Below are 24897 nucleotides of genomic sequence, written 5' to 3' on the forward strand. Positions count from 1 at the left end.
ATGACAAAAATGACAAAAATGACAAAAATGACAAAAATGACAAAATGACAAAAATGACAAAAATGACAAAAATGACAAAAATGACAAAAATGACAAAAATGACAAAAATGACAAAAATGACAAAAATGACAAAAATGACAAAAATGACAAAAAATGACAAAAATGACAAAAATGACAAAAATGACAAAAAATGACAAAAATGACAAAAATGACAAAAATGACAAAAATGACAAAAATGACAAAAATGACAAAAATGACAAAAATGACAAAAATGACAAAAATGACAAAAATGACAAAAATGACAAAAATGACAAAAATGACAAAAATGACAAAAATGACAAAAAATGACAAAAATGACAAAAATGACAAAAATGACAAAAATGACAAAAATGACAAAAATGACAAAAATGACAAAAATGACAAAAATGACAAAAATGACAAAAATGACAAAAATGACAAAAATGACAAAAATGACAAAAATGACAAAAATGACAAAAATGACAAAAATGACAAAAATGACAAAAATGACAAAAATGACAAAAATGACAAAAATGACAAAAATGACAAAAATGACAAAAATGACAAAAATGACAAAAATGACAAAAATGACAAAAATGACAAAAATGACAAAAATGACAAAAATGACAAAAATGACAAAAATGACAAAAATGACAAAAATGACAAAAATGACAAAAATGACAAAAATGACAAAAATGACAAAAATGACAAAAATGACAAAAATGACAAAAATGACAAAAATGACAAAATGACAAAAATGACAAAAATGACAAAAATGACAAAAATGACAAAAATGACAAAAAATGACAAAAATGACAAAAATGACAAAAATGACAAAAATGACAAAAATGACAAAAATGACAAAAATGACAAAAATGACAAAAATGACAAAAATGACAAAAATGACAAAATGACAAAAATGACAAAAATGACAAAAATGACAAAAATGACAAAAATGACAAAAATGACAAAAATGACAAAATGACAAAAATGACAAAAATGACAAAAATGACAAAAATGACAAAAATGACAAAAATGACAAAAATGACAAAAATGACAAAAATGACAAAAATGACAAAAATGACAAAAATGACAAAAATGACAAAAATGACAAAAATGACAAAAATGACAAAAATGACAAAAATGACAAAAATGACAAAAATGACAAAAATGACAAAAATGACAAAAATGACAAAAATGACAAAAATGACAAAAATGACAAAAATGACAAAAATGACAAAAATGACAAAAAATGACAAAAATGACAAAAATGACAAAAATGACAAAAATGACAAAAATGACAAAAATGACAAAAATGACAAAAATGACAAAAATGACAAAAATGACAAAAATGACAAAAATGACAAAAATGACAAAAATGACAAAAATGACAAAAATGACAAAAATGACAAAAATGACAAAAATGACAAAAATGACAAAAATGACAAAAATGACAAAAATGACAAAAATGACAAAAATGACAAAAATGACAAAATGACAAAAATGACAAAAATGACAAAATGACAAAAATGACAAAATGACAAAATGACAAAATGACAAAAATGACAAAAATGACAAAAATGACAAAAATGACAAAAATGACAAAAATGACAAAATGACAAAATGACAAAAATGACAAAAATGACAAAAATGACAAAAATGACAAAAATGACAAAAATGACAAAAATGACAAAAATGACAAAAATGACAAAAATGACAAAAATGACAAAAATGACAAAAATGACAAAAATGACAAAAATGACAAAAATGACAAAAATGACAAAAATGACAAAAATGACAAAAACGACAAAAATGACAAAAATGACAAAAATGACAAAAATGACAAAAATGACAAAAATGACAAAAATGACAAAAATGACAAAAATGACAAAAATGACAAAAATGACAAAAATGACAAAAATGACAAAAATGACAAAAATGACAAAAATGGCAAAAATGATAAAATGACAAAAATGACAAAAATGACAAAAATGACAAAAATGACAAAAATGGACAAAAATGACAAAAATGACAAAAATGACAAAAATGACAAAAATGACAAAAATGACAAAATGACAAAAATGACAAAAATGACAAAAATGACAAAAATGACAAAAATGACAAAAATGACAAAAATGACAAAAATGACAAAAATGACAAAAATGACAAAAATGACAAAAATGACAAAAATGACAAAAATGACAAAAATGACAAAAATGACAAAAATGACAAAATGACAAAAATGACAAAAATGACAAAAATGACAAAAATGACAAAAATGACAAAAATGACAAAAATGACAAAAATGACAAAAATGACAAAAATGACAAAATGAAAAAAATGACAAAAATGACAAAAATGACAAAAATGACAAAAATGACAAAAATGACAAAAATGACAAAAATGACAAAAATGACAAAAATGACAAAAATGACAAAAATGACAAAAATGACAAAAATGACAAAAATGACAAAAATGACAAAAATGACAAAAATGACAAAAATGACAAAAATGACAAAAATGACAAAAATGACAAAAATGACAAAAATGACAAAAATGACAAAAAATGACAAAAATGACAAAAATGACAAAAATGACAAAAATGACAAAAATGACAAAAATGACAAAAATGACAAAAATGACAAAAATGACAAAAATGACAAAAATGACAAAAATGACAAAAATGACAAAAATGACAAAAATGACAAAAATGACAAAAATGACAAAAATGACAAAAATGACAAAAATGACAAAAATGACAAAAATGACAAAAATGACAAAAAAGACAAAAATGACAAAAATGACAAAAATGACAAAAATGACAAAAATGACAAAAATGACAAAAATGACAAAAATGACAAAAATGACAAAAATGACAAAAATGACAAAAATGACAAAAATGACAAAAATGACAAAAATGACAAAAATGACAAAAATGACAAAAATGACAAAAATGACAAAAATGACAAAAATGACAAAAATGACAAAAAATGACAAAGATGATAAAAAATTTTTAAATTCTAAAAATTATAGAAATTGTAAAATTGACAACATTGCACAAAATTTTTCCGAACTATTTCCACACAAAAGTATGTTTTTTACCCAAAAAAATCTTTGAATTTATGAAGGCAATCATTCTTTTAAAAAAAATTGAAAATTTTTATAGCTTACTCTGATGTCGCTGTCTGTTATTCTCAATACATTCTAGGTAATTTTTATTGATTTCTTTTGAAGTAAGTCGATTAGATTCTTTTAAAAACTCTCCTGACCTTCAAATTAAAGTTTCCTCAAAACTAAACAACCCACAAAATAAGAACGACAACGATGGAATCCATCTTACCTCGGAGTTCATAAAATGCAATCTGGTGCTAAACTGGTACAGCGTGCGCCAACTTATCCTATTCCAATTCCATGCCGATGGGCCATTAAGGGCGGGCTAAAACTTTTATCGCGATGAATCAAACAATCACGCCACAACTTTGGCTTTTTGAATCGTCGTCAGTTTTCCACTAAACGCCCACCGAACTTCTTAGTCGAAACTAAAGCGAAAGAGATTCAACCGTTTGAAGCGTTCGCAAATCGACCATTCACTTTCCAGGGGGTTGAATGGGGGAAAAGCGAAAACCAACAAACGAAACGACCGGCCGAAAATAAAATCAGATTGAATGTTGTTTGTCTTGATCCGGCCAGCGAAGGGCGTCGATTTTTCGACATTGCCGTTTCAATTCGCGGCTCAGCTGGTGGCTTCGGGGGGAAAACATCTTACTGAAAGTTGTCTTTATCATCCCCCACGCCTTTCTTGAATGAAAAAAAAAAGAATTAAGCGCTGATCCGACCACTAGAGCCTAGGAGTTTTTTTGTCCATGGCACAGAGCCTGGTTCATCCATTTTCTGAGACCGTTAATCGTGAGAAGGCTCAAATGAGCCGCGCTGTTCCGGAGACAGAACTTTGGATATCGGGAGTTGATTTTTGCGTGCCACAGGTTCATTAAGCGGGGAAACTTCCGATTCCGTTTCGGGGTTGGAGAACAAAAAAAAACTTGCCTGGTTAAACAAGCTTGTAGATTCGATGGACGTTTGGGTTTTGCGAGAAAAGTATTCCTTTTTTAAACCCTCAGTAAATTAAAAATCCCATAAAACAGTTAATTCAGCTTGTTTTAAGTTAGTAAGACAATTGATAAGTAAGTAAGTAGTAAGTAGTAAGTAGTAAGTAAGTAAGTAAGTAAGTAAGTAAGTAAGTAAGTAAGTAAGTAAGTAAGTAAGTAAGTAAGTAAGTAAGTTTGTAAGTAAGTAAGTAAGTAAGTAAGTAAGTAAGTAAGTAAGTAAGTAAGTAAGTAAGTAAGTAAGTTTGTAAGTAAGTAAGTAAGTAAGTAAGTAAGTAAGTAAGTAAGTAAGTAAGTAAGTAAGTAAGTAAGTAAGTAAGTAACTAAGTAAGTAAGTAAGTAAGTAAGTAAGTAAGTAAGTAAGTAAGTAATTAAGTAAGTAAGTATGTAACAAAAATTAAAAAATGGATGAAGCATTTTTTATTGAAAAGGCAACATGCCTGCTAGGTGATTTCGTCAAATTTTTCTTCAGCAGGACCAGTCCTTCCGGGAAGTTTTCAAGGCTTCGCTGGTTAAGGATTCACAGAAAAATTTTGACAGACGACGGCCCAGTCTTGTCCTTGCCGTAAGCCGCCAACAACAACAAACAACATAAAACTAGATGATGATTACGAATCATTGGGACGTGGTGGGTTTGCGTGCACCCTTTTATCATTAAAATCATCATAATCCTTATCATTTGGCATTTTCTTTTTCTTTTTTTTTTTTTTTTGGAACCGGTTGTGGTGGAAAAACGTTGAAAAAATGCTAGTAATTATAACCCAACAAGGGTTTCCTGAAAATCGTGAAAATCGAAAGTGAAAGACAGAAGAATCACTCTTTTTTTTTTGGTTTTCCAATTCAGATGGGAAGGGAGCAGGCTAGAAAGCTTGATGGAAAGATGCTTAACGAGATTTACCGGCGGAAAGTGAGCTGACCTTATATATTTTTTTTTCTGCTGGGTAATGCAGATGGGAATGATCCAATTGTACGGTCGACATCCAATTAGGATTGATGGAATGAAGAGGGACCGAGGAAAAATGAAAGATAAAGATCAGTAATTGGGCTTACTGAAAACGCAGAGCTAAGAGGTTACTTTTTCATTATTTTGAGTCTACGAGTAGAAAGAAGAAATCAATAATATCTCTAGAATCCCATAGGTTTGACTTAAAATAACTGCCGGCAAAACGAGGAAACTCACACTGCAAGCGAAATTCAACTTCATTTGATCTTGAGAAACAAACAATATTTTTCGACCATTCTCTTGTTAAATAAAGCTTTGGTTGAAAAATTACAAATTTAGCCAAATATACAAAATTTTCAAAACTTACAAAATTTACAAAATTTACAAAATTTACAAAATTTACAAAATTTACAAAATTTACAAAATTTACAAAATTTACAAAATTTACAAAATTTACAAAATTTACAAAATTTACAAAATTTACAAAATTTACAAAATTTACAAAATTTACAAAACTTACAAAATTTACAAAATTTACAAAATTTACAAAATTTACAAAATTTACAAAATTTACAAATTTACAAAATTTACAAAAATTACAAAATTTACAAAATTTACAAAATTTACAAAATTTACAAAATTTACAAAATTTACAAAATTTACAAAATTTACAAAATTTACAAAATTTACAAAATTTACAAAATTTACAAAATTTACAAAATTTACAAAATTTACAAAATTTACAAAATTTACAAAATTTACAAAATTTACAAAATTTACAAAATTTACAAAATTTACAAAATTTACAAAATTTACAAAATTTACAAAATTTACAAAATTTACAAAATTTACAAAATTTACAAAATTTACAAAATTTACAAAATTTACAAAATTTACAAAATTTACAAAATTTACAAAATTTACAAAATTTACAAAATTTACAAAATTTACATAATTTACAAAATTTACAAAATTTACAAAATTTACAAAATTTACAAAATTTACAAAATTTACAAAAGTTACAAAATTTACAAAATTTACAAAATTTACAAAATTTACAAAATTTACAAAATTTACAAAATTTACAAAATTTACAAAATTTACAAAATTTACTAAATTTACAAAATTTACAAAATTAAAAAATTTACAAAATTTACAAAATTTACAAAATTTACAAAATTTACAAAATTTACAAAATTTACAAAATTTACAAAATTTACAAAATTTACAAAATTTACAAAATTTACAAAATTTACAAAATTTACAAAATTTACAAAATTTACAAAATTTACAAAATTTACAAAATTTACAAAATTTACAAAATTTACAAAATTTACAAAATTTACAAAATTTACAAAATTTACAAAATTTACAAAATTTACAAAATTTACAAAATTTACAAAATTTACAAAATTTACAAAATTTACAAAATTTACAAAATTTACAAAATTTACAAAATTTACAAAATTTACAAACATTTCATAATTTTCAAAATTTACCAAATTTACAAAATTTACAAAATTTACAAAATTTACAAAATTTAAAAAATTACAAAATTTACAAAATTTACAAAATTTACAAAATTTACAAAATTTACAAAATTTACAAAATTTACAAAATTTACAAAATTTACCAAATTTACAAAATTTACAAAATTTACAAAATTTACAAAATTTACAAAATTTACGAAATTTACAAAATTTACAAAATTTACAAAATTTACAAAATTTACAAAATTTACAAAATTTACAAAATTTACAAAATTTACAAAATTTACAAAATTTACAAAATTTACAAAATTTACAAAATTTACAAAATTTACAAAATTTACAAAATTTACAAAATTTACAAAATTTACAAAATTTACAAAATTTACAAAATTTACAAAATTTACAAAATTTACAAAATTTACAAAATTTACAAAATTAACAAAATTTACAAAATTTACAAAATTTACAAAATTTACAAAATTTACAAAATTTACAAAATTTACAAAATTTACAAAATGTACAAAATTTACAAAATTTACAAAATTTACAAAATTTACAAAATTTACAAAATTTACAAAATTTACAAAATTCACAAAATTTACAAAATTTACAAAATTTACAAATTTTATAAAATTTACAAAATTTGTAAAAGGCCACGAAATAACAATTAAAATTGATGGATTTTTAATTCCGTCTGTCATTCTCACATTAAGTATAAAATTTACTGAAACTTTTATTTTAAAAATACAAAATTTAATTACTTTACAATAATAACAAATTTTTTTTTCGAAATCTTTTTCGGTACTTCCAAAACAAATTGTCAATGGTTTATGCTTTTCTTACGGTATATTTTTTTTAAACATTTAATTTTTATTAACGATACCGTAAACTGCAGTTACATTTCTCACCGGGGTAGCTTTGATCAACATGAATTTTTTCCACATAATGCTCAATAACTATGTCTTAAGTTGTACTATCCAAAAACTATTTTCTACGTTTATAAACCTACTAGCTGATCCCATACGAACTCCGTTTCGCTTTCAACTTGGAATATGTCATGAACAGTTTGTATGAAAGTCAATTGCCAAACATTTTCCAGATGCACTTCCAAATTCATTGTTAAGTAACAATAGCAAAATTATTGAATGATCACTGCTGCTAAATTAAAAATCAGGAATCAGTTGACCGTGCCAAAAAAAACCCGTGAATAAATTCCGACTCGATTGTTTCATAACAACGCAATTATTGCCAAAAAATTAAACCCCTTTCGGTTGCCTCATGTAAAACCTTTGATATCTGAAATTGATTGCCCTTTCTTCAAAACTCCCGTTTGCAAATTTTCACAGCAATCCATTGCATAATAACGTCAATATTGCTAAAAGCAGTGAAAATTAATTTATATGGACGGCCTCTTTCGTCGACCTCTAGCAAATCATTTAACATCTGAAATCGATTGCCCGTCCTCGATAACTATCGTGTGCGAATTTTCACGCCAATCCGATGTCGAAAAACGACAATATTGCAAAAATATTGAAAAGTCAATATGGACGACTCCCTTTGCCGGCCCCTAACACTGCATTTGATACCTGAAATCCAAATCAAATACCTGAGCACTTTGAAAGCCACTACTATGCTAGTCAATATATTCCTAACAGGCTAATTGTATTTTTCAATCAAAATGTAGGCTTATAATTGTATCCAAATATCTCGTACCGGTAGCATGTGCTTTGAACAGTAGAAGGTACAGAAAACACCCGCCAAAATTTTCACTTTCAAATTTTTAATGCTCAGCAAGCTTCGATTGGCTATCCAGTACATGTGAGCTCTGGATGGTCCTTTCTAATAGCCTGCTCATGGTGATGGTGAAAATAATCCCGCCAACGAAACGAACGGAAACGACAGTCGGTTCACAAAATGGGTGTCATGACTTTTGGTTCGGGGGAATAAAACCGTTGTTGTATGGACGACCGCTTTCAAAAGGGGTCATCCGAAAATCTAAAAACATTTTTCATCATTCCTGGTCGTAATGAGCACCCATGCCAAATTTCAGCTATCTAGCTCTTAAGGCAGCTGAGCCTATTGAAGACAAACATACAAACGAACAAACGGAAATTACTTTTCTATATATATAAAAATGAATTTCTGTCTGTCTGTCTGTTCCCTATAGACTCGGAAACTACTGAACCAATTTGCGTGAAACTTGGCAGGTGGGGGTATTGGAGGCAGGGGAAGGTTCCTATTATGGTTTGAGACCCCTCCCTCTCTCATGAAGGGAGGGAGGGGCCTCCCAAACAAAAGACAATTTTTTGCATAAGTCGAGAACCCATCAAGCAAATGGTATCAAATTTGGCATGGGGTGATATTTGGGAACGAGGAATATTTCTATGAATATTTGGTACCCCTCCCTCTTCTCAGTGGGATGATAGGAAGGGGGGAGGGGGGCTACCTTACAATTTTTCATATAACTCGAAAACTAATCAAGCTAATGGAACAAAATTTGGCATAGGAGGGTAGTGGAATACGAAAAATGGTTCTATGATTATTTCAAACCCCTCCCTCCTTCCATTGGAGATACAGGAAGAAGGAGGGGGGCCTTTAACCACTTTTTTATTGCATAGCTTGAAAACTATTTGAGCAAATGAAACTAAATTTGGCTAGGAAGGGTATATGGGTACGATAAACAGTTCTATGAATATTTGGTACCCCTCCCTCCTTCCAGTGAGGATAAAGAAAGGGGGGGGAGGGTGCTCCTTTACAATTTTTAGCATAACTGGATAAATAATCAAGCAAATGGCACCCAATTTGACGTGGGAAGGTATATGATTACGATAAATGTTTCTATGATATTTTGAGAACCTTTCGTCCTTCAAGTCGGAAATTTTAAGGGGGGAGGGTCCTCCCATATAATTTTTACATCCCTCGGGAACTTACTAAGCATATGGAATGAAATTTGGGTTGAGAGGGTATTTGAGCACAGGGAAGGTTTATGTGAATATTTGGTACTACTGCCTCCTTCCAGTGGGGTGATATGAAGGAGAGGGGGAGGGGGGGGGGCTCCTTTACAATTATTCGCACTACTCGAGAACTAATCAAGCAAATGGAAACAACTTTGGCATGGGAAAGCTTTGGCATGAATACGTAAAATGGTTATTAGCTTATTTGAGACTTCTTTCTCCTTCAATTGAGAATGCAGTTAGGGTAAGGTTGCCAGATTGCCCGGTTTTATCCGGTTTTGCCCGGATATTTAACACAAAATTTGACAGAAGTCCGGCCCGGCCCGGTTGCCCGGATTTCAGTTAAAATGCCCGGATTTTGCCTGGATTTATTCACTTTGTTGCAAAAACAAACAAAAAAAAACAAATTTTGTTGTAATTTTTTTTTATTTATGCGTTAAAAACATTTTTTTTCGAACAAGTTTAGTAAAAAAAACCATGAGAGTTTTTTTTTGAAGCGTAAAATACGAACGAAAAACTGCTGATGAAAAATTTTTTTCATGTTTTTTTCCTCGATTTGTGTTGAGTAATTCATGGACTTGGACCAAATTTGCCCGGATATTGCCCGGATTTTTGGTCGACTTTTTGAAATCAAAAGCCCGGATTTTGCCAGGTTTTTTGATGAAAATAGCCATGATTGTCCGGCCCGGATACGTGCTGAAAAAATTCTGGCAACCTTAAGTTAGGGAAGACGTAACCTCATATATGTATGATTGTTTTGCATAAACCTAAAACTTATCTAACAAATGGAACAATCATCAATTTAGCAACTGGGGAAGAATTTGGCATAGGAGTGTATTTGAATACACGGAATGTTCAATCTTGATCCTGTTCTTCCAGGTAGGGGATAGGTAGGAAGAGCGGCTCCGATACAAATTTTATAGCATAACTCGACAATTTATAAATCAATCGAAACCAAATTTGGCATGAGAGGGTATTCGAGCTCAATGTATGTTTTTTCCGGTAGTTTAGCATCACTACCACAAATCAGTGGAACGAAATAGAGGGAAAAGAGGGCATTGATAAAATTTGTTTAATATTTCTAAAACTTATCGAGAAAATAGAATTAAATTATCATGGGAGCAAATTTGTGTACAAGCAATGTTTCTTCGATGGTTTGAAAACCCCTTCTCTTGCCAGAGGGGAGATATACAGTAGGGGGAGGGACACCAATTTTTTGAATAACTCGAGAACTTATCGAGAATGGGGCCATATATGACGTGGGATCGTATTTGTATACAAGAAGTGTTTTTCTGATGTTATGAGACCCACCTTCTTTCAATTAGGGATATAGGAATGGGGGTAATTCGTATGATAATTCGAGAATGAATAGGTAAAATAAATGTCCCATGATGTTATTTTGTTACTGAAAATGCTCACATGATAGTTTGACAAAGTTTCATATTTATAAAAAAAATATTTTGGCATAAGTTATAAACTATTTAAGCAAAGAAATTCAGAGTCATAAAAAGGATTAAAACACGGATTTAAAAAAAATAATTAAGATTTCAAAATAAAAAATTTGCAAATTCATTTTGAAAAAAAAATTTAATGATATTGAAATTGAACTTAAAATTTTGTGCAAATAAATAACAAGTTAAATAACTAGGTACACCAAGTTTCAAAAATTTTTGAAGGTGTAGCAAAGCACACCGGGTCAGCTAGTTATATATATATATAGATAAGTTGAGTTTCCAATTTGGGAGAAACTTGACTTGTTTTTTTTTTTAATTTCAAATGTAAGTAAAATTGTCATTTGAACCTCTTGAAATATCTTCAAACACCTTTTCTGATGATATCAAAGCGTTAAGAATCAGCAGATGGATTCATGTGAGAGTTCAACTTCTTAACAAAGTAAATGTATAGTTTTGGTATAGTAATTTTGTATTTTGAGGAAAATTTTTGATATTTAAAAAAATAGGGACATTTACCAAGAGTCAGCCAGTCAAAGAAAAAAGGCAAGAAACCCTATCAAATGGTAAACTTTGAAGGAAAAAATTAAAAGGGAATAGTGCGAGGGTCTAGAAACTTAAAAAAATTTACCCAAAACCTATTAGATGTAATTTTCTATTTTTAGTATAAAATAACTCTTAACCAATTTGAACAAATTTTTTGAGAAAACTGAGTTAACAGGCAACTGAATTTTAACATTTGGTACAAAATGCAAAGAAATAAGGCTTTGAATGAAACTAGTTAATGTATTCTATACTTGTTATTCCGCATAACCTAAATAATCCTAAGGATTAAGCCAAAGGAGTCATAGTCGTTCATTTTTGTTTAAAAAAATCTGTCAAATTTTTCTGATTATTGTAGGGGAGAGTGGGTATCGTGGGCCACTTTTGATATCTCAGATGTGTTGGATAAAAATCTCGAACCAACTGTCATCGTCGTGCTTTGCGTGAGCATGTATTTCTATATGTTGTTGACTTGTATACGCATCATAGGCTTCTTTTATATATCAAGCTAAAAAAATGTAGAAAAATTTACTTTCATAATTAAAAATACACCCGCTAATTGCATCGATGGGGATCCTAAATTTCATAACAAAAATATGCTCATACGCTTATGATTTTAGTTTTGTCATGTTCTTTCACGTGGAAAATGAATTTTCGATGAAACATCATTAAGTCACACAAACGCAACCAAATTTGGAAATCATAGCTTGGGGGGAATCGTGGGCCACACATCTTGAACCACCTATATTTTTATGTGTTTATACACATTCAGAACTTAAAAAAAGTTTTCCCTATCTGTGAAGTTTTCTTATGCCAAATGAAGAGTTATGAAAACAAATTTTGTCCACCCTATATAAGTAATTTTGCCAAAACGTTCGCGAGCCAGGTTTTATAATCTATTCGATCATACACAGCTCTCTTTTTTATTTCATCATCTAAAATTGCTTTGAAATAACGAAATGAATTATAAAATCACAGTTTTGGGTCAACTCATAAACTTTGCATGTTATTTGGTCAATTTGGAATTAGTGGCCCACGATTCCCCACCATTTTTTCTAAATCAAAAAAATATTTCTTTTTTTAAAACAGTCAGAATTTGGGGAAAATATCATGTTAAAAATTGAAAAAAAACCTTTTGATACCTTAAAAATGTAGAAAACGATACCATTTTTTATTTTTATTTTATCTTCTATAATAAAGAAGTTATGGATCAATGAAAAAAAGTGGCCCATCATTCCTCACTCTCCCATACATGATTACTGTAAATATTAATTGATACGTGTACTACGGTCTTACGTGGTCTTACCACAACAACAAGTTGAGAAGTGTTTTCGAACTTATTGGGCATCTTGTAGATAACACAAAGCTGTTTGATGATCCACGATGTGAAAAGTAAAACAAATGGTCCATTCTTCGGTTAATATAATATTTGGATCAAATATTCAGGTACAAACATAAGGAGTGTATTCGAAAAAAATGCAACACTTTGTTTGGTGAATATCTTTTGAATGCATGGATGAAAATTGATTAAATTTTCAGTGAAGCTTCTTAGTAATGTAATGTGTACGTGTACAAAATTGACTATCTGTCAAGTGGTTTTTGAGATAGCGTTCAATTCTGAACATCATTGACAAAAATGTTATGGCAGGATTGAGAAAAATCCAGCGAAGTAAAAGTGGGAGGCAAAAAAACAGCTGGAAATCAACTATTTGACTAATGTTCACGTGGTAAATCGTTTTAGAAGTCCTGAAGGATCCAACAAAGAGCTAAAATTTCTATAAAAGTGAAAAGGATAGATTCTATATAGTGAGAGGAATGTGAGAGAATTTTTCACGCTCATTTGGAAAATATGAATAGAAGAAGTGACAAAAAAGTCTAAATTTCTGACTGGTTCGTCTAGCTGACTTATTAACAGGCCTGACTAGATTCGGCTGACGAGATCGTGCGTGAAATATTTGGACTGCTTGTGGGTAGATATTTTAAAAAAAATCGTAATGGACAGCAAAACCAACTCTTTGGCGGTCACCTGGCAGGTTTCCAACCAGAAACTTTTTGCCTTTATTTCCCAGAGATAAACAAGGAGAAAAGGGAGGCGAACGATCTGTGGATCTGCAAACTACTCATTCGTTATGAAAGAGTGACACGATTAATGGCTAAAAATACAGAGAACACTGCCTCTTAATGTGACCGTTTTATTTAAAGCACTTCAAAAGGTCCCACAAAGTTTATACTCTGTTAAGTTGGATCTGCAATCGTGCCATTACGCATAAACGGAGGAGTGAGATAAAGTCAAATATGTTATTTTTGTGCCGAAGGAGGACAATCGGCTGAATTACTTATAACTTCACCCAATTAAAAAATTTGAGTTATTTTGAAGGTCTTGGAACTAGTCTTGATTAAATAAATTAGTGGTTCATTGTATGCATTACAGATGACGCACGTGTTGCTTAAAAATTGAAGTCAAAAAATTTCTTCATTGGACGCTTTCTCAAAAACCACTTGACAGAACGTCACAAGAACTTGCACATGTAAACATTATATTACTAGGTAACTTCGCTGATAATTTCATCAAATTTTATTCATGAATTCGAAAGTTATTCACTAAACAAAGTTTTTTTTTTAATATTTACACTCCTTATTATAAATTTGGAATAAGAAATATCAGAAAGCATTTTTTTTATCGAATGGCTTATTTATTTGAAATGACTTACAACTACTATTGAAAAAAGCAAAAGTATGCGTCAGTGTAAACGTGAAGTTTTCATTGAAACAGTTTGTAAACATTTCCTTGAAATTTGCCCTTACATTTGGGGGAACTTGGAATGGCCGCACAACATTGATTTTTCAAAAACTTTTCATCCTGATAATGTAAAAAAAAAGTTGAAATAAATTGAATAGAAGCCTGATCTGGGCCCTTATTCTGCGCCGCGCGTTAACTGACGATTGTCAAGTCACCTCGGTTGGAGTCACTGTATCACCTTATTCCCGGAGTCGATGTGAGTATCAGAGATTATCCTAGGTGAGTGACTGGATGAGTACTTTTGTCAAATTGAAAGCAGTTGTTCTGTATTGATTAGTTTTTTGCTCGAGATTTGAATTTTCTGACCCGATTATTGAAGTTGTTAGTGGAAATTTCGGCTCGTAAAAGGCCACGTACGGGTTATACGGTGACAGCAAGCAACTTGATAGGAAAAAACGGCCTTTTTGCGTCCCAAGTGAAGATAGCTAAATCCAGAATCTGCCTAAAAATTAAAATAAAGTGAATAAATTTATCTGATTACTTTTGGTCATAATTTCATGTAATAGAACATTTAGAGCCTTATTATTCTATTTTGAAAAAAAAACTCCATCGCATTTCTGCGACGATTCTCTCCAAGAGTGACTTCGAGAATAAGGTAAGAACTCACAAAATTCATCCGCAGTGACGTGTCTCGGTTAAAGCGATAACTGGAATCGAGTGACTCGAGTGACTCGACAATCATCACCTCACGCGCGGCGCAGAATAAGGGCCATGGTGTTTGAAATATGGTAATCTAATCTGTTAAGGTAAACCAATGATAGGCATCAAAACCCAAGTAACAATTTTAGCTTTATTATGGTCAGCAAAATGTCGTTTGGACCATAGCATTAATCTTCATAAAAAGCTAAAGTACATTCTATAACATCACCTGGACTCTAATAAAGCCAAAATTAGGCTATTTGGCCCTATCCTAGGAACGTCATCATGACCAATCATTGTTAGTCATCAATATTGGTCACCAAAGCTTTTAAAAAGCTATTATAAAACATGTTAGAAATTTTTGTTTTTTTCGGTTCTGTCAGTTCTCGGAGTTTTTTTTTTATTTTTTCCAGCAACCGTAATGGTTGATGAATGATGATTGCATTATTCAGATATGAATCTGGTAAAATTAATAGCTAAAAAACCAATGTTTTACCCATATAATGAGCGTCTTTTCTACTGCCAGTCAAGATTTTAGGTAAAATGTATATGAAATAGTATCTTAAAATAAATGCGCCTCGTCAAATCTGATGGTCAATCATGATGGGATTGATGGAAAAAAGGCCTGAAAAATTTTTTTCCAATGCTGGCATTGTGAATCCATCAACATGGCGTCATTTTGTACCCTTCGATTTTGCAATCAACATGGCGTGAGTCAATTCATAGTTTTATTATGGTTTAATGATGACCCCAAAAAAAGCTACGATTTGACGTTTCTCTCGCAAGCAAACCAATTACACGCTAAGGTTGAGTTCCTCATTTCGAGTTGTTAATCATTAGTACAGTAAATGAGGACAGACTTTTTGAATGAAAAGGGATTGGTTTTCAATGACCCGTGGAATAAATCATGAGTTGAAGTTAAATTTCGTTGTCTGACGCCATCTTGAAATCCAAGATGGCGGCTTCCGCTGAACTTTAAAATGGTGTAAATGACTTGAAATCGCATGAAACCCCAACAAAATGGGTATCGGGTGAAAGTGCTAAACGAGTAGAAGTCTAATTTCGCTATCCGACGCCATCTTGAAATCCAAGATGGCGGCATCCGCTCAACTTTTGCTGACAAAAAGTCGCATTAAACCACCGCTATACGAGTATTGAATGAAAAGGCTAAGCTAGAAGATGTCGATTTTTTTTCTTTCCGACGCCATCTTGGAATCCAAGATGGCAGCTTCCACTGAATTTAAAATGCTGTTAATCAATGAAAATCGCTTGAACACAACTTTTTTTCACGTAATACTACATTAAAACTACTGTTTTAAAACAATTTAGACAATTTTAAATCACTTTTATTATTTTTTCATTATGTTTCTAATGCATTTAGAACTTTTCTTGTTTTGTTTATAGTTTTTGATTTTTTTGCCATTTATGTAATTCTTTTATTCCTATCATGCTATTATGTCTAAATTGTATTGGTCTTATTCTAGCGAAAACTATAAGGTTATGTTGTTTCTGTTAACCGTCTGATTTTGGCACATGTGCCAAATTCGATGTTTCCAAAATCGAATGTTGCCAAAAACGAACGGGGTCTTTATTGTGGTGGTTTTTGTGGGATTTTCAGTCACTTACAGATTTTCAGAGAAACGCGAAAAGAGATATTTGACTTCTATCATTTAGCCTTAGCACCCAATGCAATATATTTGGGAGTTTCATGCTATTTTCATTCATTTACAGTATTTTTAAGTTCAGCTGAAGCCACCATCCTGGATTTCAAGATAGCGTCAGAATGCAAAAATAAACTTTTTATAGCTTATCCCAATTGACAAATATGCATATTTTGGAGGTTTCATTCAATGATTTAGAGCATTTTTTAAGTTTATAGAAAGCTGCCATCTTGGATTTCAAGATGGCGTAAGATAGCAATATTCGACTTCTACTCGTAAACCCCTTCACCCACTACCAATTTGGGTTTCATGTCATTTTAAGTCATTCACTACATTTTAAAGTTTAGTGGAAGCCGCCATCTTGGATTTCAAGATGGCGTAACATAGCGTAATTCAACTTCTACCGGTTGATTTCTTTTAACTTATACCCCTATAATATAGGTTTTATGCGATTTTCAGTCATTTACAGTATTTTTAAGTTGAGTGGTAGCCGCCATCTTGGATTTAAGATGGCGACGGGCAACGAAATTTGACTTCTACTCGTTTATTACTTTCACCTTATAACCATATTGTGAAGGTTTCACGATATTTTCAGTAATTTACAGCTTTGAAAATAAAAGAGGAAGCCGCCATCTTGAATTAATGATGGCGTCAAGCTTTTTTTCCTACTATTTGGGCCCTTTCACTCAATACTCATATTGTAAAGATATTCATACCACTTTCGGTGATTTCAAGTTTTCAAAGATGTATTTTTTTAAATTTAAGCTCAAAACCAACACGCATAACTTACCAAAAATGTGTAAAAATGGGAGTTCCAATTCAAATATGTGCTATCTAATCTGAGCGTATCCTGTTTTGACATTTTGATCGAGAACTGTCACTAAGTTTTATGGCGGTTTAATAATCAGGCACTGAGTGCTATTATAGAACATGCAAAAGAAAGCTTGAAGCAAACTTCTAAGTTTGTGTTTTATTATAGTTTTAAAAAAGCATTCATAAGTCTTTCAAAATAACTAAAACAGTATGTTTAATAAAAGTTTTATTAGCGTTTTCAAAACCATCTGCAAACATATGGTCGAAAAAAAATATAAGCATTCTGCATGACCATAATAAAACCATCATAAAACGAGCTGCACAAAAAAATGCCATAATTAAACCATAATAAAACTTCCTAATGCTAGTTGGCATAATCTGTGTTACTTGGGAAGCTTTTGCCTTATAGTAGGGAGAGGATCGCCTAAACTTTGCATTGTATTGTGGTCAGATTTATGGCTAGTAAAATGTTAATTGCACTGGCACATAAACGTCATCGTTGGTTGGTTATCTTTCGACTACCTTAGACATAAGATAACAAAATGGAAATTCAAACGAAAAATAAAGACAAAATAAAAAAAACCGAGCTGTCAATGACCAAACAGGAAAATATTCATAGTTTAACATTATTTCAAATAGAAATTTCAATTTTTTCATCTTTATATAACCCTTTAATTGTAAGCAGAAGATAAGGATTCAAAAAACCGAAAAATGTTGGTCCTGTGAGAAACTTTAAATTTTGCTGTCAGGTCATAGAAAATTTTTCTCTAATTTTTTCGACTCAAATGTTTAATTCTATTTTGTCATGAAAAACTTTTATGAAAGGCTTCATAGATTGTTAAGAATTCAAAACAACCCGTACTTAAAAAGCCTGTGCAAGTAATTTGAGTTGTTTTGCTACGTTTTTGTGCCATTGGTGACAACTTTGGTAAGGAAAATCGTAGTGTCCGACAACACCTTTGAAAATGTGTCATTGTCAAAATTTTGAAAATTTGTCATTGTCAAATTTTTGAAAAATTGTCAAAATTGTCAAAATTGTCAAAATTGTCAAAATTGTCAAAATTGTCAAAATTGTCAAAATTGTCAAAATTGTCAAAATTGTCAAAATTGTCAAAATTGTCAAAATTGTCAAAATTGTCAAAATTGTCAAAATTGTCAAAATTGTCAAAATTGTCAAAATTGTCAAAATTGTCAAAATTGACAAAATTGACAAAATTGTCAAAATTGTCAAAATTGTCAAAATTGTCAAAATTGTCAAAATTGTCAAAATTGTCAAAATTGTCAAAATTGTCAAAATTGTCAAAATTGTCAAAATTGTCAAAATTGTCAAAATTGTCAAATTTTGTTTGTTAAATTTTCTTTCAGTAATTTTACTTAGAAATAAGTTCTTATTAATCTTTTCTATTGGCAACTTATAATTTTTTTGACATCAAACCAAAAAACAGTTCCACAAATTGAAAGCGATAGCTCGGTCTCAAGTTCAGCGACAACTTGCTTAGGATTTTGCTCAAACAATCAGACGGAATGCGATAGTTATTCGGATAATGTCAGGAAAACAAATGGATTTCGTTTACTTTTTTCTCAGCCCCACTGCGATTGAGACTGGAACGCTGAATACCAGATCATCAAAACCGGAAACGGCCAACAGCGCAGAGCCCGGGTTCTTATTTCGAAGGAATGGATGAATGAAAATGGTGGCTGAAGGAGGAAGGCGAGTCAAGTAAAGTAAACTAACGACTCAATTCGTCTTTCTGGGTACATAACTCTCGACTTGAGGGTTGCTTCCAGGAGGTTGAGGAATGAATTCCTGTTTTTTTTTTCTCTCTCTAAAAGTGGTACTCTTGAATCGTCACAGAGTTTGTGCTACTTTGCACACTTCCGGTATTTTTCGAGGAAACTATTTTGAGAATGTAGCTTGTTTGCCTTCAATGCGCTAAAAGGGAAAGTTTATGAACTTGACTTGACCACATTTATTGGTTGGTACCTCCCTACATAGTTCTGGGGGCAGTTTGTTTCGTGCCCGTTAAAGCTTTTTCACTCTCTCATTAGTTCATTGAAGGGCAGGCAGCTTGACCCTTCTATTCGGACTGTTTCCTGCAAATCCGGACTAGAATGATTCACAAATTTTCCTAGTCCTAGAAATATAGAAAAAGGTTAGACAATTTCGAATAATCTGAACCAATCAAGTCGGTGCGACTTTGTCAGGTCGATGTGGGAGCACCAGCAGAGTTGACAAGTGGCCGCGACAAATGGCTACCGGTCACGAAGGGTAGCCCTCGTTGGTTTTTTTTTTCTTTCAGAAAGGGGCCAGAAGTTGCACTTTTTCAATCCACACGTGACACAGTCCAGTTCAGTGTAGTGGGATGCCATGGAAAGAGCACTTGGAAAGAAGCATCGGAAGCAGGTCAAGCCTATCAATTATTCAATCATTTTTGCCACACCAGTCAGCCAGTCAGTCAAGCCAGAGGACCAGGAGAGAATCAAATCGGACCCTCCCCGAGGCAAGTTGTTCACGTGGCAGAATTGGAGGTGCAACTTGGGACAGCATTAGGTTGTTTTGTTCGAATAGTTAGTTGAGTAGTGACTAGAAAAAAGAGAAAAAAACGAACCGGAATGTCAACTGATTATGGTGCTGTTTGAGCGCTTCAGTACGATAACTTATGCATGAAATCATGCCAGGTGCAAACAGATGTGCAAATGCGTTGATTGGGGTAGGGAAAACAATTTTATCCTTTGAACCAAATCAAGAAATTAGAGCACTGGTAACAGAATTGATTGTGTTGAACAGCTGAAGTGCATAGACATTAAATATCAAATTTGGTAGATTCATATCATCTCATACAAGTAAAACAGAAGAGTTCCTCTGAATAAAAAATTCTCAAATAAGAAAACATCTAAATTTTAAGTAAGGTAGACAAATGAATATTTTGTCATATTGATATTTTTATCTTCTATGAATTTTTTTGTGTCTTGTGCTTAATGATTAAATAACGAATTTAAACAAGGTTAAAATTTAATAAGTTTTTTACTGAAAACTTTTTTTTTAAGTATTATTCAGGCGATCTTAATAACGTCATCATTTTCACTTCAAATGAAGCTCCAGACGGGATTGCAAAAACACTTTCAACTACTAATTTAAAGGATGCTCAGAAGGGACTCGGATCTAAATAATTGTCCGGGCAGTTCCGTCATTCGGTAGCTGGTCTAGCTCTAGTCAGTTTTGTTAACCCAGGCAGGAGTTGTTATTCTCTTCAGATCCTGCTACTGTCCTGTGTTCCAAGCATCGTCGGGTTATCTTTCTAGTTTATGTGCCTCTCAGAATCAACAGCGCCTCGTATCCAGGAAAAGCGGGACACAAACAACACCAGACAGAATCTTTGTGTTCCACGTCGGCAAAGCTCCGGAAAATGCTGCAGTGCATCTGCAACGTCACAATTTGGCCACATGGCAAACCTCAGCGAAACGGTCCCTCGGGAAAAAGACTCAGCGGAATGGGGGGATGAAATTTGGTAACTTAAAATGAATGGCGTGGCACAAGGGCAGCAAATAAACTCCCGTCTCCCAGACACAAGACATCAAGGGACCAGGATGGGCAGATGATGATGGTAAGGGCCAGAATGGATGTCACGCGAAATCTGATTTTTGTCCCTCGGTTTTTTGGCTGCCGACATGCAACAAGCACGGTAACGGAAGCACCTTCTAATAATAAAAAGCAGAGGAAGCCAGATGCATAAAGAAGTCCCACTGGACGGAAGCACGTGAAAAATCCTCCTCCTGGCACTGCAGCGGCACACGCACCGGAACGAGAATCCACCGACCAGGACCACATCGGAAGCTTTACAGGTCCATGGAGGGCGAAACGAACTGCTGAAGGGTCGTAAATAAGGATAATTTATGACAGCTGTGAAGCTTGCAGCCCTCGGAATAAACTATGTGATAAAGCGTAGTGGCGACTTTTCTAATTAAACTTTGCTCCAGCTCGGTCGTCGTCTCGGAGAGCGTTGTTCGACCCAAACGAAAATAAGGAATAGGAAAAAAAATCCGACAAATGTCGCTGGTTGGCTCAGGGAACTTCAGGACTTGGACGTTGCCGTTTCGTTTATTTGTGCATATAATTTTTTCCCGTGAGAATCGGATTAGTTGAGCGGCAGCGCAAGTTTCTGAAGTAAAGAAGAAAACCTCAAACAAAACTTGGCTCGAAGAAGACTGATTCCCAATTTGATAAAAGGCCGAAAATCTAAGAATGTGCTAGAAATATTTGTTAATTAAGTAAATTGCTATACACAGGGTTCTGTTTGTAAAGGATTTTGTGATTTTAAAATTTTGACAATTTTGACAATTTTGACAATTTTGACAATTTTGACAATTTTGACAATTTTGACAATTTTGACAATTTTGACAATTTTGACAATTTTGACAATTTTGACAATTTTGACAATTTTGACAATTTTGACAATTTTGACAATTTTGACAATTTTGACAATTTTGACAATTTTGACAATTTTGACAATTTTGACAATTTTGACAATTTTGACAATTTTGACAATTTTGACAATTTTGACAATTTTGACAATTTTGACAATTTTGACAATTTTGACAATTTTGACAATTTTGACAATTTTGACAATTTTGACAATTTTGACAATTTTGACAATTTTGACAATTTTGACAATTTTGACAATTTTGACAATTTTGACAATTTTGACAATTTTGACAATTTTGACAATTTTGACAATTTTGACAATTTTGACCATTTTGACAATTTTGACAATTTTGACAATTTTGACAATTTTGACAATTTTGACAATTTTGACAATTTTGACAATTTTGACAATTTTGACAATTTTGACAATTTTGACAATTTTGACAATTTTGACAATTTTGACAATTTTGACAATTTTGACAATTTTGACAATTTTGACAATTTTGACAATTTTGACAATTTTGACAATTTTGACAATTTTGACAATTTTGACAATTTTGACCATTTTGACAATTTTGACAATTTTGACAATTTTGACAATTTTGACAATTTTGACAATTTTGACAATTTTGACAATTTTGACAATTTTGACAATTTTGACAATTTTGACAATTTTGACAATTTTGACAATTTTGACAATTTTGACAATTTTGACAATTTTGACAATTTTGACAATTTTGACAATTTTGACAATTTTGACAATTTTGACAATTTTGACAATTTTGACAATTTTGACAATTTTGACAATTTTGACAATTTTGACAATTTTGACAATTTTGACAATTTTGACAATTTTGACAATTTTGACAATTTTGACAATTTTGACAATTTTGACAATTTTGACAATTTTGACAATTTGGACAATTTTGACAATTTTGACAATTTTGACAATTTTGACAATTTTGACAATTTTGACAATTTTGACAATTTTGACAATTTTGACAATTTTGACAATTTTGACAATTTTGACAATTTTGACAATTTTGACAATTTTGACAATTTTGACAATTTTGACAATTTTGACAATTTTGACAATTTTGACAATTTTGACAATTTTGACAATTTTGACAATTTTGACAATTTTGACAATTTTGACAATTTTGACAATTTTGACAATTTTGACAATTTTGACAATTTTGACAATTTTGACAATTTTGACAATTTTGACAATTTTGACAATTTTGACAATTTTGACAATTTTGAAAATTTTGAAAATTTTGACAATTTTGACAATTTTGACAATTTTGACAATTTTGACAATTCTGACAATTTTGACAATGTTGACAATTTTGAAAGTTTTGACAGTTTTGACAATTTTGACAATTTTGACAATTTTGACAATTTTGACAATTTTGACAATTTTTACAATTTTGACAATTTTGACAATTTTGACAATTTTGACAATTTTGACAATTTTGACAATTTTGAAAATTTTGACAATTTTGGCAATTTTGACAATTTTGACAATTTTGACAATTTTGACAATTTTGACAATTTTGACAATTTTGACAATTTTGACAATTTTGACAATTTTGACAATTTTGACAATTTTGACAATTTTGACAATTTTGACAGTTTTGACAATTTTGTCAATTTTGACAATTTTGACAATTATTTTTAATTTTTACAATTTTGACAATTTTGACAATTTTGACAATTTTGAAAATTTTGACAATTTTGACAATTTTGACAATTTTGACAATTTTTACAATTTTAACCGTTTTGACAATTTTGACAATGTTGACAAGGTTTATTGAATTTTTTTAAATTATTCTTGGAAAAGGTTAATTTTCCGAGTAAATCATTTTTTTGTCAGAAAACAAGCAATTTTCTCGCTGAAATGTTGAAAAATGTAACTGGTTCGCATCAATCGACGCCGTATGAATAATTTGATATCAAATTTAATGTTATAAGTAAGTCAGTCTTTTTTTCATGCATTTATGATATGTTAAATGACTTTGAACTTATGTGATTAAACAAGACTCTTTCATTGTAGTCATATTCGAGTACCTTTCTAGCATATGCGTAGCACAAACCAATCATAAATTGATCAAAATAATTCTGATTGAATTACGCATAAGCAACGAGGGAAAAAAAACCCAACTTAAATCTTTCCCAGGGGGTTCTTCGTAACACGAACCGATACCTTTGCGTACCAATAAAATACGAGAACATCATCCCCCCTTACCCGATTTACTTCTTTCGTTTCCCACCAGCAGCAGCGAATCGAATGATGGGGAAGGGGAGACAGAGCGTTGTTACAAGTGAATATGACTGGAAATCATGCAAAACCATGCCACCCCCACGATTGGAAATACTCACGTCCAAAGGATTTTTTGCGGTTAAGTCCCGTATGTAGCTGCTTCTGCTTCAGATTTTGAGTGGTTTTGGCCCTACTTGGGTAATGTTCAGAAGATCACGCGGATTCGGGTCTCGGAAAGTGTTTGCGGCGCCACTCCATAAGTTGTCTATTTGACGATGCGATTTCGAGCTTGATGGAGAGCTGTTGGGCTTTTGCTGGGAGGTGGCATCTTTTTTTTTGAAGATTTCTCTCCCCGCTTTTTTACTTGTTCATTCTTATTTTCGGTATCTGAAGAGCAGCACCCTCGAAAGTGTGTGCGGTTTGGCCCGGGAAAATTCAATTTGCATCAAAGTGGGGCAAAATATTGATTTCGTGTCAAGTACAGTTGAAACGCTTTCCGGGGAAAAAGGTACTTGAAAATTGGTGGTGGCAGATTTTGGGATAATTTTCGATAACATTAAATTCGAAGTGTTTGGTTGAGATTTTCGTTTTCCGGAGGCAACCGCAAAACGAGCGTATGTGTGTGTGTGGGAAATTGTGGGTGCGAACAGGCCGTGTCTCTACATTTCCCATTCAATTAACGCAGAACAGGATCCTAGAAAGCAAGGCAACGATCCCTCGGGGACAATTGTCACTTATTGCGCCGGGTTGAAAGTGGCCATGTTGCACTGCTGCTGTCATTTCGTGAATGGAGTTC

Source organism: Uranotaenia lowii, chromosome 1 (genome assembly GCF_029784155.1).
Source record: "Uranotaenia lowii strain MFRU-FL chromosome 1, ASM2978415v1, whole genome shotgun sequence".
Taxonomy (NCBI): Eukaryota; Metazoa; Arthropoda; class Insecta; order Diptera; family Culicidae; genus Uranotaenia; species Uranotaenia lowii.